Source organism: Triticum dicoccoides, chromosome 4A (genome assembly GCF_002162155.2).
Source record: "Triticum dicoccoides isolate Atlit2015 ecotype Zavitan chromosome 4A, WEW_v2.0, whole genome shotgun sequence".
NCBI lineage: Eukaryota > Viridiplantae > Streptophyta > Magnoliopsida > Poales > Poaceae > Triticum > Triticum dicoccoides.
Window position 1 is genome coordinate 658,172,470 of NC_041386.1, and position 12,990 is coordinate 658,185,459.

A 12,990-nucleotide genomic window follows, 5' to 3' on the forward strand; every position below is an offset into this window, starting at 1 on the left:
TCCGTATGTTTCCAAGAAAGATTGCATCAGCCCAAGAGTCCATACATGTCACGCTAGGAAACGTGCAAGGTAAGATCACCTACAATTTTTTTTCTGGAGACGTACTAATGAAGCTACCCATGCATGCGTGACACAACTAGGTAAGTATGTTGTGCGTACATGCATTTAGGTATGTGAACTACTTTTCGTAATCCAAAAATTACTACGCACATAAGCACAATGCGTATATGCCTCTATGCGTGTATTCTACCTATCATGCATGTACTTAAATAATACCTACATATATACTGCTGAATCTGTATGTGACATGCACAAATTGTCTATAGAAAATGTTAAGAAAATCAGTGTAAAAAATACTAAATCTACGTGGCAAATACATTTAATAAAAACCTATAATATATTTTGAAATCAAAATTGCTGAACTATGCAAGTGCATCCAATATCAATCGTTTTCAGAAGTGAGGGCGTGTAGATCAAATTTCATATATAAGATAGTTAAGGATAAATGCCCGACAATAGAGAGCGCTTAATTAAGTAAAAATGTAATTTAGTAGTAGTCAAAGAAAAGCATCATTACTACTTTCCCCATGACTCTGTTGGGATGCTAGAACGATCTATTTCTAAAAATGTACAAACAAACTAAAGCAAACTTCTAAATTTAGCGTTTATTATTTGAAATATAAGGGACATTACGGAAATAAGATTTGACCTGAAAACCCCAAAAAAATAGGGAATTGTTGGAAAGACAAAGATGGCTGCCAAAAGTTCAAAAAATATCTTCAACAAGTTTTTAATGATTTTACAAATATTTCAAGAGTACGAGGATAAGCTTGAACTGAGCCATGGCTCATGACGATGCATTCAGCTCAACGGCCTATTCAAGTGATGAGTGCTGGACTGGTGGAGGCGTTAGATGAGTTACATAGGTTTATATGTGTGTGCATGTGCATGCATGTGTGACACACACACACACGCACACACAAACACAGAGAGAGAGGAGATCGTGTAGAGAAAGAGCGGGACCCGTATATAGAGAGTGATGGACGCAAATTTAGTCCTCTGTAGAATACTCTAATCATATATACCACGTAGATGGAAGCAGTAATTATGCCAGCAGTAACCAGTAGAGAGAAAATTCAGAAAGTAAAAATTGTATTTAGTAACTATGAAAAACACAATAATGTATTTATAAATTATAAAATTTACGAGTCGTTAAATATATATAATGTTATCACCACTTTTTGTTGTGGCACAACACTTAATACAAAATTTTAAAAAATTCAAGATGCTCCACAATGTTCCAACTATATTCATAATAGGAAGTAGGGAAATACAATATGGTATACGCTATGAAAATAAGTAGTAATGATATTTGTAAAGGTGTTGCACTTCTGTTTCTACAAGATTCAAACAAAACAATGTTTATATAAATTTTCGTTCAAATACTACGGGTTAATGACTAGTTTTAGTAATAGTCACAAGGATTTCATGCCAATAGACATTACACATATAAAGGATGTCGTAATACCCGCCTCCTGAGGCTCTTAGAGGGTGAGAGTGCCCTCCTAGCCGTCCATTTTCAGGGCGCGCCTGCCCCTGCCGCCTCCATCTAGACTACAGCATGACCTATCGTTGCCGACGTCGCCCATGCGACCTATGGAGGCCCTGGCGGCTATCCGATGTATGCTGCTCCATACGGTCCTCTACCACCCGTGCGTCCCTCCTATGGCGTGTACCCTGGCCAGGGCTCGTATGCGGCCATGCCGCCCTATGGTGCATCCTACGCGTATGGCGTCCCACAGGTGTACGCACCTGCCGCGCCTCCGACTGCACCGATGCCATCTCTTGTGCCATACATGGATGTCGAGGCTGCTCTGGCTGCGATCTCCTCGCCGCCGTTCCTATTCTCGCACCTTCTTTCAGTGAAGCTCAAGCAGGATATTTACCTGTACTGGCGCGCTCATGTGCTTCCTCTTCTGCGCAGCCATTATTTGGAGGGGTTCGTTAATGACACCCTATCGTGCCCGCCACCACAACATCCGATGTTCCGTGCGTGGATCGCTCAAAACCAAGCCATCCTCTCAGCAATCCAGTCTTCCCTGGGTGAGGGTGTTGCCGGGCTAGTCCTCTTTGCTGCATCGTCTCACGAGGTGTGGGACATCATAGAGTCAAGTTTCTCGTCACAGTATAATGCTCGGTCTATGACTATTCATGCCAAGCTTGGTGAGACCCGTAAGGATAATGGTCGGTGACCGCCTTCTACAAGAAGGTTAGGAAGTTGGCCGACACCCTTGCTTCAATTGGAGAGCCCCTTCGCGACACCGAGTTCACGGCCTTCATCCTCGCCGGTCTTGACAGCGACTATGACTCGCTTGCCGAGGTGATCAATGAACGCAAGGAGCCTATTCACCCTCAGGAACTCTACAACAGCCTCCTGTCTATGGAGCAGCGGCTCAACGCGCGCCGCCCTGACATCTCCACCGACTCCTCTGTCAACGTTGTGTATCACGCCAAAGGAGGCGGCCGTGGTTCCTCTGCAGCTCCCTCCTCCGTGGGGGGGAGGGGGTGCAGGGCGGCAATTCGGGGTCGTGCCCCCTGCTCAGCAGCAGGCCACGCGTCCTGGCGCCTTGGTGGTCAACGTCGACGGCCGTGCTTGCGCCTGTTGTACGGCCTGTGGTGCGGCCCATTTATCTCGTACCCTTGGTAAGTAAATATAGTCGAAGATGGGTCCTGGCCAACAAGTACAACTCATCTCCAACAATGTTGTTACCCATAAGATGTGTTTGCAACCAACTACCGAAATGTCATGATATGTTAACATGTAATCCAGTCGTCAGACTACTACGGGTGTTTGGAGCGTGGAATATTCTTATGTTCATTGACATACGGGGTCACCAAGGTAGAATTCTGTAGAACTTTGTACTTTGCTTGAGCCCAAGAATGCCCGTCCCTACATATTATTGAATCCGCTCCTAGCGTGCCTTTTCCACTCAGTGTCCCCTCATACTGCGATTGAGCGTAACCAATCGGCTTAAGTTTAGGAATAAAGTCAACACAAAACTCAATGACCTCCTCCATTTGATGGCCCATGGAGATGCTTCCTTCGGGTCTAGCACGGTTACGAACGTATTTCTTTAAGACTCTCATGAACCTCTCAAGGGGGATGTGTAGAAATAGAGGACCCAGAATGGCCATCTCGTCGACTAGATGAACTAGGACGTGCGTCGCGATATCGAAGAAGGATGATGGGAACACCAACTCGAAAATGAGAAAGACATTGGACCAAATCATTCTGTTACCGAGGTAGGGTTTCTGGATCGATTAGCTTCTGAGAGATTGCATTGAGGAATGCACATAACTTAACAATGGCATAAAACCCTTCTCAAGCAGGTGCAAGTGAAGGATTTTCGAGTTAGAGTAATCCTTAGTACTCCCACAAATTGTACGTGGACAAGATATAAAATCATTCTGCTTGTTTGCCTCAATCACCATGAGAAAATTATGCAGGCCCTCAATGTAGTCGGAGGTGCGCCGGTCACCGTACATCCACTGCCCGTTCATCTGCGTGCACTATATAATTAAGTATATACAAAACCGTTACAGAAAATCATGAATAGAGAAGTGACCAAATTAATACAAGTCCATCATCACATTAAAACCAAAGTACAGTAGTGATCAAATGTTATTACTGAAAACATAAATACATGAAGTTCATACATAGTTCTCATAGAACAACATACATCTCTCTAGAACATCTAACTAAAACATACATTTAAAACAACATACAACTATGTAAAACATTTAAATGCAACAATAAATGTTATCATAATCGCAACTAAGGTAACAATTGATTCAACAACATAATTATACCAAGCCTCATTATCAATGGCATATTTTCTAATATTTCTAATCTTCAAGCACATTGCATCCATCTGGATCTTGTGATCATCGACGACATCGGCGACATGCAACTCCAATTTCATCTTCTCCTCTTCAATTATCTTCAAATTTTCTTTCAAATAATTGTTTTCTTTTTCAACCAAATTTAACCTCTCAACAAGAGGGTCGGTTGGAATTTCCGTTTCACATACCTCGTAGATAAAAACATCTATGTCACGTTGGTCAGCATAATTGATATAAACACTAAATGAAACAAATAGTTATAAAAGATAATATACCACATCCAAATCAAAGACTGGACGAGAGCCAACGGGGGCGGATAGCAAAACCATGGCACTATATAATAACAAACATTAATAAAAGTTAGAAAATTATACAAGTAGCTATCTAAATCATACAAGTAAGAGGAGAAATCTGAAGTGTGGCTCGGGCATTTCATCAAACACCTCATGTGCATAGGAGGTGAGCTAGAGCACAACACACCTCTCCCAAAAAAACAGAGCACTCCACTGCTCTGCTCGCGGGCAAGGGGTATATGTAGGCATATCATTGGTCCCAGTTCGTGGTTGGAATCGGGACTAAAGGACACCTTTTGGTCCCAGTTCAAGCCATAAACTATGACCAATGGTGGTGGGCCAGGAGCGAGGCACATTGGTCCCGGTTCGAGCCTCGAACCGAGACCAAAGGTGCCAGATGAACTGGGTCCAATGCCTCACGAACCGGGACCTATGCCCCCATTGGTCCCGGTTATGGGCTGAACCGGGACTAATGGGCTGGCCCGGCCTGAACCAAAGCCCTGTTTTCTACTAGTGATTTTCTTCACATAGAAAATCTGCGCCACATCATTGGCTAGGACGAATGGTTCGTCTGTGTACCTAAGATTGTTGAGATCCACTGATGTCACACCATACTGTGGGTCTACCTATATCCCGCCTCCTGACAGATTTACTCATTTGCACCGAAACAAAGGGACCCTAAAATCATGTCCATAGTCAAGTTCCCATATGTCCACTATATAACCATAATATGTGTCCTTTCCCCTGTTGGTTGCTGCATCAAAGCGGACACCACTGTTTTGGTTGGTGCTCTTTTTATCTTGGGCGATTGTGTAAAATATATTCCCACTTATCTCGTACCCTTGGTAAGTAAATACAGTTGAAGATGTTGTCCTGGCCAACAAGTACAACTCATCTCCAACAATCTTGTTACCCATGAGATGTGTTTGCAACCAACTACCAAAAGTCGTGATGTGTTCACATATAATCCAGTCGTCATACTACTCCAGGTGTTTGGAGCATAGAATATTCTTACGTTCACTGACATACTGGGTCACCAAGGTAGAATTCTGTAGAACTGTGTAGTGTGCTTGAGCCCAAGATGTTCATCCCTACATATTATTGAATCCGCTCCTAGCATGCCTTTTCCACTCAGTGTCCCCTTATACCGCGATCGAGCGATACCAATCGGCTTAAGGTCAGGAATAAAGTCAACACAAAACCCAATGACCTCCTTTGTTTGATGGCCATGGAGATGCTTCCTTCGGGTCTAGCATGGTTACGAACATATTTATTTAAGACTATCATGAACCTATCAAGGGGGAACATATTTTGTAGAAATAGAGGACCCACAATGGCCATCTCGTCGACTAGATGAAATAGGATGTGCGTCACGATATTAAAGAAGGATGGTGGGAACACCAACTCAAAACTGAGAAAGACATTGCACCAAATCATTCTGTAACCTTGGTAGGATTTCTGGATCGATTACCTTCTAAGAGATTGCATTGAGGAATGCACATAGCTTAACAATGGCATCAAACCCTTCTCAACCAGGTGCAAGTGAAGGATTTTCGAGTCAGAGTAATCCTTCCTATTCCCACAAATAGTACATGGACAAGACATAAAATCATTCTCCTTGTTTACCTCAGCCACCTTGACAAAATTATGCAGGCCCTGTAGTGGGGGGGGGGGGTGCATCGGTCACCGTACGTCCACTACTGGTTCATCTACGTGCACTATATAATTAAGTATATCAAAAACCATTACAGAACATCATGAACAGAGAAGTGACCAAACTAATACAAGTTCAACATCACATTAAAACCAAAGTACAATAGTGATTGAGGGAGTCCCGGACTAGGGGGTGTCCGGATAGCCGAACTACCATCATCGGCCGGACTCCAAAACTATGAAGATACAAGATTGAAGACTTCGTCCCGTGTCCGGATGGGACTTTCCTTGGCGTGGAAGGCAAGCTTGGCGATACGGATATATAGATCTCCTACCATTGTAACCGACTCTGTGTAACCCTAGCCCTCTCTGGTGTCTATATAAACTGGATGGCTTTAGTCCATAGGACGAACAACAATCATACCATAGGCTAGCTTCTAGGGTTTAGCCTCCTTGATCTCGTGGTAGATCTACTCTTGTAACCCACATCATCAATATTAATCAAGCAGGACGTAGGGTTTTACCTCCATCAAGAGGGCCCAAACCTGGGTAAAAACATCGTTTCCCTCGTCTCCTGTTACCATCTGCCTAGACGCACAGTTCAGGATCCCCTACCCGAGATCCGCCGGTTTTGACACCGACAGTGATCAAATGTTATTACTGAAAACATAAATGCATGAAGTTCATACATAGTTCTCATAGAAAAACATACAACTCTCTAGAACATCTAATTAAAACATGCATTTATAATAACATACAACTATGTAAAACATTTAAATGCAACAACAATTGCGATCATAATCGCAACTAAGGTAACAATTTATCCAACAACATAATGATACCAAGCCTCATTATCAATGGCATATTTTCTAACATTTGTAATCTTCAAGCACATTGCATCCATCTGGATCTTGTGATCATCGAAGACATCGGCAGCATGCAACTCCAATTTCATCTTATCCTCTTCAATTATCTTCAATTTGTCTTTCAAATAATTGTTTTTGTTTTTCAACCAAATTTAACCTCTCGACAAGAGGGTCGGTTGAAATTTCCGGTTCACATACCTCCTAGATAAAAACATCTATGTCACATTGGTCGGCATAATTCTCAAAAACACTAAAATGAAACAAATAGTTATAAAAGATAATATACCACATCCAAATAATAGACTGGACGAGAGCCGACGGGGCGGATAGCAAAACCATGGCACTATATAATAACAAACATTAATAAAAGTTAGAAAATTATACAAGTAGCTATCTAAATCATACAAGTAAGAGGAGAAAGCTTAAGTGTGGCTCAAGCATTTCGTCGAACACCTCATGTGCATAGGAGGTGAGCTAGAACACAACACACCTCTCCCCAAAAAATAGAGCACTCCACTGCTCTGCTCGCAGGCAAGGGGTATATATAGGCATATCATTGGTCCCGGTTCGTGGTTGGAACCGGGACTAAAGGACACCTTTTGGTCCCCGTTCAAGCCACAAACCGTGACCAATGGTGGTGGGCCACGAGCGAGGCACATTGGTCCCAGTTCAAGCCTCGAACCGGGAACAAAGGTGGCAGATGAACCGGGACCAATGCCCCACGATGGCCCGACTGGCCCCCTGGCCTCATGAACCGGGACATATGCCCCCATGGATCCCGGTTCTGGACTGAACCGGGACTAATGGGCTGGCCCGGCCTGAATCAAAGCCCTGTTTTCTACTAGTGATGTCCTTCACATAGAAAACCTGCGCCACATCATTGGCTGGGACTAATGGTTCTTCTGTGTACCCGAGATTGTTGAGATCCACTATTGTCACTCCATGCTACGGGTCTACCTATGATACATTTACCCATTTGCACCGAAACAAAGGGACCCTAAAATCATGTCCATAGTCTAGTTCCCATATGTCTACTATGTAACCATAATGTGTGTCCTTTCCCCTATTGGTTGCTCCATCAAAACGGACACCACTGTTTTGGTTGGTGCTCTTTTTATCTTGGGCGATCATGTAAAATGTATTCCCATTTATCTTGTACCCTTGGTAAGCAAATACAGTCGAAGATGGTGTCCTGGCCAATAAGTACAGCTCATCTCCAACAATGTTGTTACCCAAGAGATGTGTTTGGAACCAACTACCAAAAGTCGTGATGTGTTCACATGTAATCCAGTCGTCAGACTACTCCGGGTGTTTGGAGCGTAGAATATTCTTATGTGCATTGACATACGGGGTTGCGAAGGTAGAATTCTGTAGAACTGTGTAGTGTGCTTTAGACCAAGAATGCCCGTCCCTACATATTATTGAATCTGCTCCTAGCATGCGTTTTCCACTCAGTGTCCCCTCATACCGCGATTGAGCAACACCAATCGGATTAAGGTCAGGAATAAAGTCAACACAAAACCAATGACCTCCTCTATTTGATTGCCCATGGAGATGCTTCCTTCGGGTCTAGCACTGTTACGAACATATTTCTTTAAGACTCTCATGAACCTCTCAAGAGGGAACATGTTGTGTAGAAATACAGAATCCAGAATGCCCATCTCGTCGACTAGACGAACTAGGATGTGCGTCACGATATTAAAGAAGGATGGTGGGAACACCAACTCGAAACTGAGAAAGACATTGCACCTAATCATTCTGTAACCTTGATAGGATTTCTGGATCGATTACCTTCGGAGAGATTGCATTGAGGAATGCACATAGCTTAACAATGGCATGAAACTCTTCTCAAGCAGGTCCAAGTGAATGATTTTCGAGTCAGAGTAATCCTTTGTTTTCCCAAAAATAGCACATGGACAAGACATAAAACCATTCTGCTTGTTTGCCTCAGCCACCTTGAGAAAATTATGGAGGCCCTCAATGTAGTTGGGTGTGCGTCGGTCACCGTACCTCCACTGCCGGTTCATCTGCATGCATTATATAATTAAGTATATCAAAAACCATTACAGAACATCATGAATAGAGAAGTGAGCAAACTAATACATGTTCAACATCACATTAAAAGAAAATTACAGTAATGATCAAATGTTATTACTGAAAACATAAATACATGAAGTTCATACATAGTTCTCATAGAACAACATACAACTCTCTAGAACATCTAACTAAAACATACATTTAAAATATCATACAACTATGTAAAACATTTAAATGCAACAACAAATGCGTTCATAATGGCAACTAAGATAACAATTGATCCAACAACATAATGATACCAAGCCTCATTATCAATGGCATATTTTTTTTAATATTTCTAATCTTCAAGAACATTGCATCCATCCGGATCTTTTGATCATCGACGACGTCAGCAACATGCAACTCCAATTTCATCTTCTCCTCTTCAATTCTCTTCAATTTTTCTTTCAAATAATTGTTTTCTTTTTCAACCAAATTTAACCTCTCGACAAGAGGGTCGGTTGGAATTTCCGGTTCACATACCTCCTAGATAAAAACATCTATGTCACGTTGGTCGGCATAATTGTCATAAACACTAAATGAAACAAATAGTTATAAAATATAATATACCACATACAAATCATAGACGTGACGAGAGCCGACGGGGTCGGATACCAAAACCATGACACTATATAATAACAAACATTAATAACAGTTAGAAAATTATACAAGTAGCTTTCTAAAATCATACAAGTAAGAATTGTTTCCTTTTAAAAAGAAGATAAGAACAAGAGGCTCACCATTGTGGTGCCGGCAACGAGATCGGCATAGGCGATCGATGGCGGTGAGGACAGGGACGGGGACGGGACAACACCCTACACATGTGCAGACTCTAAGAAGTTAATTTGAGCTCAAAGTGTGCATCTAAAACACATAAACCATTCTACTTCTAGAGCACTTGAAATGAGCTAACCTAGCAGTGAGAGATGAAATGATGAAGTTGCTAACCTTTTAGAACACTTTTGTAGTTGGTGCACCGCCAAACCTAGAAAAATCTTGGGGAAAATGTAGCTTGAAGGTCAAGTTTGGAGAGGAGAAAGCTTAAGTGTGGCTCAGGCATTTGATCGAACACCTCATGTGAACAGGAGGTGAGAGTAGAGCAGCACACACCTCTCACACGCCGGACGGCCAAAAAACAGAGGAGTGAGCAGGCAGGGCCGAGCATATATATAGGCATCTCTTTACTCCCGGTTGGTGGCTAGAACCGGGACAGAAGACTGACCTTTATTCCCGGTTCCAGCCACCAACCGGGACTAAAAATGCTGCGCCGGGAGCGAGGCCCTTTAGTCTTGGTTCGTGTCTGGAACCATGACTAAAGAGGTCAGACGAACCGAGACTGGTGTCTGCCGAGCCCCAGCCGATGCCCTGGCCGCTGGAACCGGGACTAATGCACCCATTAGTCCCGGTTCGTAACTCGATCGGGACTAATGCTCTAATCTGGCCAAGACCAAAGCCCTGTTTTCTACTAGTGGAAGTTGCGCGATGCATGGCACTAAATAGAACATCTGTTATAGGAGCTCGAATGGAAGCATACAACAATTAAAAATGAAGCCAACTAATATTGTGGGTAATAAGGGTATGGATGATTGTGTCACTAGCGTACAAATGGATACAAAAGAAAAATAACCTATGGAAGCAAAATGTATAGAGTTCAAACTGTATTGTAGTTTAGATGCTAAATAACAAAGTAGCACAAACATGGTACTTTGGGAACAGAACTATTCTTCCATGAAACCATGGAAGTTTGAAATAATTACCACCATTGATCGGGATGCATAGTTTGAGATTTGTGCACCAAATTAACTACTTTTCGCAGATGATATGGTGTACACAACGCAGAAAGCATATTGACACCTGTGAAAATTCACCGAATCAAGATATGAACATAAGTAACACAAATCAACTCAAGTGCTTCAGATTTAATTTGTACCAGGGTGATTCGTCGGGCTTTTCCAGGCTGGCAGGCTTCTTTGTGAAACTGAAATGATTTACCAGGGCATGGTCCTAATGGTGAAGCAAGACAGCGAGAGGGATGCGAGGTTATCGGAGAGAGCAACATTGGAGGCGGAGCAGCAGAAGAGGGGCGGGTCGCTGCACTGGCTACCTGAAGTAGTTGTAGACGGCGCAGAGTTTTGGGGTGCAGCAGGGTGGTGGCGGAAGTAGCCATCACGGAGAGGGAGATGGGTGAGCTCCGGCTGAGCTCGCCCCCAGGATCCGAGATGGGTCGGGCAAGCAAGATTAACTCGCATGCGACTACCTAATGAGGTGGTTGAGACGGGGCAGGCGGGATTTCCTCGATCAGGTTAATTGGGCAGTCTGCTTAGAGCATCTCCAACAGGCGCGCTGTGTTAGCTGCGCGCTGGAAAAACCGCAATTTTGCGTGCGGGGAGCCGAAGTGGGCGCTCCAGCATCCGCGCGATAATCACGCGCATGGTAAACTTGGTTCAGCGCGTGGAGGAAAACGGCATCATGCGCAGTGTATTTGTTGCGCCCGCTCCCGCGAGCTGGACATCGATGATTCGCGCGCGACTTCAACAATCGCCAGATCTGAGACCTCCAGGCGCTGGCGCCGTCGCTCGCACCTTCCACATTCGCTTCGGCGACCCATGGGTGCTTCCACCGCCTATCCCCGCTCGCCGCTGCTGCTTCCTCCACCTTCTCTCCTCGCCGCCGCTCCTCGAGCGCACTATTCCTCCAATGAACAACGCCCAGCGGCCTTTTGCAGCTCGGCGCCCACGAGGTGTTTGACAAAACACTTGCAAGGTATGTATTGCTTCAACTTTATATTTTGTAGATGAATTTGGTACATATTGTTTGTAGTTTTAAACTAGTTTAAATTCAATATTATAGATGAGTTCGTCCTACGATTCTTTCGACGAAGAATGTGAAATTTAAGAGGAGGAGGACCTCGCAATGATCCTAGCTATGCACGTCAATAAAAAGCTGAAGCACAGTGGTTCGATTATCGGTCAAAAGATACTTTGATACATCATGAACGCTTATGTGATCATGCATAACATGGTCATCGAGAATGAGCATGGCCAAAATTTAGACAGTTCTCAGTATGAGTTGTTGGGACGTCCTGTGCGAGTGCGGAAGAGGGCTGCGAGGGTGGCCAGATTTATTGCCTCCTAACATGCCATTCCACGTGTCGAAACGCGTGATGATCTTCAAAAGGATCTAATCGAGGAGTGGTGGTCATGAAATGGGTGACAAAACTAGTTTGATATTTTATTGTTGAACTATTTTTTGTATTGGAAGATAAACTATTTGTTTGAGTTGTAATAACAATTGAATTCTTTTGTTGATTTATTTTTTGTTTGGTTGATCTTCTTTGTTCTATGTTGAGTAAGAAATGTTGTTTCTGCTGGTCGTACACAACGGAGATACGGCCAGAGCATAAGGTTGCGGACCACCATTTAGCAGCCCAGCACCAGCAAACGTCAGGGTCGCAAAAATATTTGTGATCTGCCACAGACGTGCAATATCAGCATGACATAGAGAGCTCGTGTAGAGTCAGACATGGGTGGGAACATGATTTCTCCACCTTGCACCAACGACTGGTGGCTTTCAGAACATGTACACCAGAGAAAAAAAATGAAATTCCTTTTCTTTTTCTATGAAAAACAATATTAGATGGGGGCTGGTACACACTAGAGGGAGATGCAACGATAGCCAGATCTGTTTTGTGTTGTTTTCAGTGGAACACGGATCGTTGATGTTGTCTGTTTTTTTAAATGGCTGGACGTGAGTGTTGAGGAATCCTTTTTCACCGTTTTCACTATACTTGATAGATGTCTTGTTTTTTCTTCCAAAGAACTTGGACGTGGGTGTTAATGACTCTTTGTTCTGTACGTATAACCAGATGTACTTTCTATTTGGATTGAAACATGGATGTGGGTGTGTGTTTTATTGAATGGCTGAACACAAATGATGATAATCCTTTATAAGTACGTGATAGTCCAGTAATCTTTTTTGGACGTGATGAATGCCATCTTCTTGGACCACTAGTGCAGAACCGGCCTTTAGTACCGGTTCGTAACGGCCTTTAGTGCCGGTTCGCTAACCGGCACGAAAGAGTGGGGACTAAAGCCCCCCCTCCTCCTTTAGTACCGGTTCGTCACGAACCGGCGCTAAAGTGACAACCACGTGGCACAAGCCAGGCCCGTGTGCGCGTATGGCTTTAGTACCGGTTGGTA